The sequence below is a fragment of the Aphis gossypii genome, chromosome 2 (genome assembly GCF_020184175.1).
Source record: "Aphis gossypii isolate Hap1 chromosome 2, ASM2018417v2, whole genome shotgun sequence".
Lineage (NCBI taxonomy): Eukaryota > Metazoa > Arthropoda > Insecta > Hemiptera > Aphididae > Aphis > Aphis gossypii.
Window position 1 is genome coordinate 11,583,614 of NC_065531.1, and position 7,454 is coordinate 11,591,067.

Below are 7,454 nucleotides of genomic sequence, written 5' to 3' on the forward strand. Positions count from 1 at the left end.
TTACAATAATATTGTATTTGTAAATTAATTTCTGTAAAACATAAAATTTTAAGAAATAAATAGAAAATAAGGTTATTAAATTATTTAAAGGTATAATATAAAGACGTCATATTGGCCATTTATGTGAATGTGCTTACGGCCCTAGAAACATTAATCCGAATAATCTGGCTTTGTATAATATATACCACACGCTTTGACTTGTGTAGTATGGGAAATTCAAGTTCTTTTTAATTTTCCATTACAGTATTTAGACAGTATATATTACATGCTAAACCTTTCGACCATCAATTAAAATCTGGTACACAGCTATAATTGAGTCGGTTATATACTACACTCCGTCCATTTATAGAAACGCGCATTTTCATGGTCTTTAAGACTTAACATATCGATATAGCTTATGAGGGGTGTTCAAGATAGACGCTCGCCTAGGGTGAAATTTAACAATTTGATTTATACAGTAACAACAAAAAAAATATAGCAGGGGTGTAAGTATGACGGCAAAGTTAACGTTTGCCTAGCCATCAAGATCTAAGTGTTCAACGCCACTTGAGTCTGGTATATACTAACCGGTCGTTAGTAATGAATAATATACAACATTCAGAATAACTTTTAGATCTATGATACTTTGTACAATATAAATTGTCAAATTAAATTAATTAGTATATTATCGCGAGTAAGTCACAAGACAAGTTTAGTGTTGCCGTACGCGTAAACGATAAATTATATACGATTAACAACGACGATTATTAATGAGCATATAATATTACTCAGATTTACACTAATTGTCTGACAGTTAATCATTCCGTTAATTTCACCAACCACTAAACTATACATAAATATTATGGAACGTAAATACGAGTACAGACTTGAGTCGTAAAACGCAAAAATGCAAAAACGACACAGACAGTTTGTTCTCGATAGACCATTGTCCAATTCCAGTAGTTATTTTTTACTCATTAATATTTTCTATAACGTAGAAAACATATTATATCTGAAACAAGTTGGTACCTGGTGTAGTGGGTATTTATTATTATTTGTTACAAGAAAAAGTACATATAAATATAGATTTTATACCCTTCTATACGTGTATATTGTATATATATATATATATAATATTGTACATATGGCATAGAGTTTCATAATAGATCGACAGATGTTAAACAGTAGAAATATAGAGTGAGTGTAAAGTACGAGTTACATAAATAATAAGAAACATCGCTACACAGTGCCTATTTAAATATTATATTATTGGATTTTGGTGAAAAATATAAATTAAATACATAAACATATGTATTTAAAATCTTATTAAGTAATGGCGGTTTATTTCTAAAATTAAGGAAATATTAAGTTAAACTATTTCTATAATACAATGCCTACTAATTTAGTAATATTGTATTATGATATTTAACATATTTAAAGAATTTTTTTTTTTTTTTTTAATAGGTACATAAAAATGTATGATTTTGTGTTTGAGTAACATTGGAATCGGAGTTTTGAAATTCCCAAGTAAAATCAAAAAATATTTTTTATAATATTTTACTATTGTAGACCCTTTCCAATATGTCCGTTAATTAGTAATTACTATAAATGATAATTGTCAAACCGTTATAGCTTATACAATGCACTGCAGGTATAATATGTTTATACATATATTACTATAAAGATCCTTTTGAAACTATAATGGTTGTCATTTATAATGGAACGAACGGATCGTAACCAAAGGTAATTTTAATGAACATTATTATCAATTACCGTTTATATTATAATATATTATTACCTATATTATTATATATTACGCAGACAAATTGAATGTCAAAATACGGTTCTCGAATGATACGTCTTTCAAATAATTGTGTTTGTACGCAAAATTGATGAATACATATTCAAGCAATAATCATACATTTTCACTTCATTACAATTTGGAAACCATATCCATTGAATTTATATAGCTGAATATCTATATAGTTTATTGTATAGTAAGTTATCTATATATTGTACAATATCAACTCTGATGTAACTTGTACATTTGATATGCATATTGTCAATATTAATAGAACTTCTATTTTGTGTAAATAGGTACGTAATAATAACAATTTCTTTTAGATCAGCTAAATTCATTCAAACAGTAATGGGATAATCGCCACGTCAGTTAAACATAATTATACTATGATTCGTCGAATTTATTAAATTAAAATCTTATCTAAATTAAACTAAAAACATTAACTCTCAAACTAAAATAATATTTATAAAAAAAAAATTAATAAAATCGATGTTGTTCTTAAACTACGTAAGTAACTAAGTAATACAAGTTCATTGATTTTTTTAGTTTTTTATAAAATTATTGATTTTTTTCTGACTCTGTGAAAACAAAAATTATGTGTTACCTTTAAAAACATAAATGGTGTGGTGTAGTGTTTGGTTGAATTAACCAAATAATGCGGTCAAGCGCCGTCTGATGTTGCTTACTCTGTTCTTAGTAAAGATATATTACGAAAAACACATGTTCCAAAAACCTACAATGCCTACTCTACAGTAACAAACATAAAAAAATTTCACAAAATAGCCAGCGCTGTAAAAGACTAACCACAAAAAAAACAATATTAATATAAGAACTATTTTTGGAAATTTTTTAGAAATCCAATTTAAAAATTCATATGTTAAATGTTTATTTTAGCGAGTGGAATACGTATAACTAAGTACCTACTGTAATTTTAAAACATATAATAAATACGTTTTGTATGATGCTTATAATATAGGTGCTCAGATTTTTTTTAAAAAAAGAAAAAATATATTTTTTTCTACATTTTATACAGTTATAAACGTGATATGCTTTTATCATATGGTGTTTTGAAAATAATACAACTTTTATTATAAACAATAGCAACATTTTTAGTGTACTACCATAGGAATATTTAAATTATTTTAGTAAATTTTACAATATACATGATTATTAAATAAAAAACAATGCAGTATAACACTTTTATCATTAAAAAAAAATACTTGTTGACTTCTAATGGCATTTTTTGTGAACTACAATTTAATATACATATGCTGGAAACGAAAATTTTAATACAATTAACTTACAAACAACCATACTTTAATTTGATCTCATCTTAGTAACCCAATAACATTACACCTCAAAATCCCTATAGTGAAAGTTAGATATAAAATTTTAAATTTAACTATCCACTGTTACATGTTTCGTATAAAATAATTTGATTATAAAAATACTAATCAAATTTTAATGAAAACTTCACTTAAAATAGACCAGTGATCAATATTTCCATACACCAATATTTTTATTTTATTTTTACCTTAACATTTTTAAATAATTTCCTATAAACTATAAATGCTAATCGTGAGAATCGCAGTGTGAATATACGATTCGTTTGAATTCTAAAATCTGCTGATCTTCTATATTTCTATAGCTAAACTATTGGTCCAATTGGTTTATGACGTACCTATATAAAAATAATTTCAATGCAGGTTGAAAAAATAATGCATGGTAATATCTACTAAACTTAAGCGCAATACATTGGAGTTCAAGATTACGCTCCGGTGCTCTGCATTTATGGATACCTATAGAATATGAAGTAATAATAATATAGAACGAGTAATGTTAACAAATTACTTGTATTACCTTCAAATTCAGTTATAGTAACAATAATATATCTATGAAATATTTTTAAATGAGTACTGTAAAATATGCACATGTGAGATGATTATAATGTATCTAATATAGTAATATATGACTATATTATTATTTAAAAACACAATATGCACACACTTATTTAGATAGTTATTATTATGTTGGTATTATGTCACGTCGAACTATCAAAAGAAAGCTAGTTTTGCAAAGAGTACATTTTCAAATTGAGTTTCTCTATAAATAGAAATAATAATAACGTGTTGAATAAATCATTAAAGCCCATTTTTGACGGTCACGTTATTAGAAATATAGGTATAGGTACGCGAAACGAGCACAAATTGCACAGTGCACACTTTACCAAAAAAGATGGAAGCATTCAAACGAAATGTGATGATCGTTTATCAACGATTTATCGATTATTCGAAAATAAAAACGGTCGGTCATAAAATTGAGAACCATAACATTTCTGTTCGTTAAAAAAAAATTCGAGTTTTTTCCCGAATAAGTTATTTATTGTATATAATATATATAATATATATATATATGTATTACGGCTTGCAGTAATTCACATAAAAGTCGTACACCAAAATGAAAGTGGAAAAAGTTTTTTTTTTTTTTTTAATGTTAATTGCATTTTCAAAGCACTCGAACTTGACTGTTTTTGAACGGTGCAGCACCGGTTCTTTTTGATATCCTGTATAGATGTTTAAAAGCGTTTCCGGGCGGTCTGAATAGAAAACGTATATTATAATAAGTAATAAAACCTTTGTCCGGGCAATCTGGAGTCGGTCTTAATGTATTCATAGATTATTACGTTTTATTATTATACGCCTAACCGTATAATATTGTATATGTTGTACACGCGCGGCTAATAATAAATCGGGTAGCGTATCCTCCACAGACGCCGCCACCCGTCTACCGGCCGGCCGCTGACTGACGGGAGCCACTCGAAAGTTTTCACGCGTGACTTGGATGTCGAGTGCACTGCTGCAAGAGCTAACCGTCGACCCGCCGCGGCTGCTGCAAGCGTGTGCCCGCACCCGGTTCACTTATAGCTATTATAAGCTACAACTGCTGCCATCGATTCGCATTTGCATCATTATTATTACGATTGCCACGCGATTGTCGCGATTTCTCGATATTATAATTTATAATGATCGTATCGGTCGTTTTATGCGCATTTCATCATTTTATCACTACGCCGAGGACACATATGTATGGGAAAAGTAGATCCTTTCCCTGCATGGCCTCCTGATAGTCCTTTTTTTACTGTATCTGGGGTAGCTTATAATAATTATAATTTACCTATTTACCTCTAAAACTATTTTTTATTATTTTAATGTACTTTTTACACATAATAATGGTTTTTTTTTTTTATAACTTATCTCTCCATACTAACACGTACCAGCGTGTCAGATTAGCCAAGTTTAACTCCGATCTACCTTTAGTGATCCGCATACCTGATGTAACTTTCGGACGAGCGCGTAATAATAATAGAAATAATAACAATAATATTAATAATACGTATTATTTGTATTTTATATGCATGAACCATGTCTAGGTAATTTTTTTTGAATGAATGAATGAATGCCGTATTATAGCGGATATAAATTATAACATGTTAACTATTTAACACAACCGTGCTGAGTAACTGCATATTACGATCATAAGACGAAACCTAACCAGAACAGTTATATATTGTATTATAATAAAAATAAAAATGTATGTATGCACATGTACACACCCAGTCAGGTCTTCACCGTAATAAACTATAAAAACACGCATAGTCACACCGGAGAAAATCGTATTTAATGCTATTATTATACTACATAATCGTTTTTGTGCATATTGTACAAATGCCATTTTAATATAAGTACATTTGCATCATTCTAAATTTATAATAAAATGTTATATTATACATAGTATGGTTAGTATGAGTGTGTGTGTGTGTGTGAGAGAGTGTGTGATATCGGCTGCTTCTTACCCAACGAGATAATTCGTGGAAAATAATACCGCTACGTCATATTATTATGGCGTAGTCCTGGTCCAGTCACATCTTCTTGCGGATATCACTCGGCGCTCCTTCGAATAATTTTGTCCACAAAAATATCACACCTACCTACTTCGCGCATAATATAATGCCGGTATAGGGTATACTCAAAATACATAGTAAGTATGCATACAAATGTATACCATTTTTAGACATACATTATAGATTATTATAATGGATGCGGTACAAATACGTAAGATAAAAAAAATGTATGAGAATAGAAAATAAGTTATTATACAAAGTGCGTCATGTAATATTTGCGTATAATTTAATGTGCATCAGGTTTTTAATCAAACCGCCATTGTGGGCCAGTAACCTACTACATATTATTCTTAAAATTATCAAGTTGCATCAGTTTTAAAACAAGTTGTAGAATAAATATGAAAACTTAATTATAAGTTTCAATTCTAAGTTTGTTGTATTATAATTTTTATAATATCCAATAAATGTATAAGCAATTATAATAGACAATATTAATACAATTTCGTAACATTAGCACAACTAAGGGAGCTTGTAGTGTCTTACTCCTGCTCCTTAGATATTGATTTAGTCCGACCATATTTTATTTTAAATTTAATAGCTAGATTTTATTTATACAATATTCTATATTTTATTTTTACTTTATTGTCGGAAACTTTTCATTGTAAAAACATGACTGTAACTATTACCCATGTAACAATAAAACAAGTTTAAAATATTAAATATTTTGGTTTGCTAACATATAACTTTTATTGAAAGTAACCCTCACTTAATTTCTTGACTAGTTATATATTTGCTCTGTAATGGAAATCAAATAATATATTATATTAATCACAAACACATCAATTTATTTTCTAAGATATTGTGTCATTATTTCAGCGTAGTAACTGTAGTACACAATTTTTAATTTTTAATTTAAACTAGTAGGTATTTTTGATAAAAGATCATAATATTTTTAAATTTTAAGTTGGACAAACGATTAATTAATTTTCCCATTTATATATGATTTTTATAATTTGTGAAATCGATTTTTAAATCGATTAATTTACAAATTTAAACACATTAGCACCTATATAATAACACAAAATCCTTATGTTTGTTGATTTATTATGTGCGTAGCATTGTTCTACATTACATTGAAAAATAGTTCTAATAATAAATACATTTTTATTTTATATTTAAACGGTAAGTATCTTAAATCTGATGATATAAAACCATAAAACCAGTTTATTTAGAGAGGATTTGTGTATGTTCATTATTTAATACACGATACGTATTAAACGTAACAAAAAAATATCATTTTTACCACTATAATTTCGCCTTTGCAATTCAATTATATTTAACTCTAGTATTTATTATTGTATTATGGTCAACAACGGTAACATAATAAGTGTATAAACCGTAATGAAATATACTAAAAGGATTTCCATTTGAAACGGCCAAATCGTACTCGGTTATCCCATGCTATTCTCTAAATGGAAAATGTTTTGGCGACCTCTAAAAGAGAACATTTATACATCATAATAACAGTGAACATGTTCGCCGACAATAATATTTAACGTTAATGTTGGTTTTCTCTGTACAGTAAGACCGATAGTATTTTGATTTTCTTCGCTGGTAATCATACACCAAATAATAATAGTTTGTATTATTATTTACACCTTATAGTTTATACGTATACAGTATACACTTTATGTTGGTCATGCCTCGTAATCCCATATCAATAACTGCACATTCTCCGTGACTCCAACACGTAACTTTGTACAATGGTGTAAA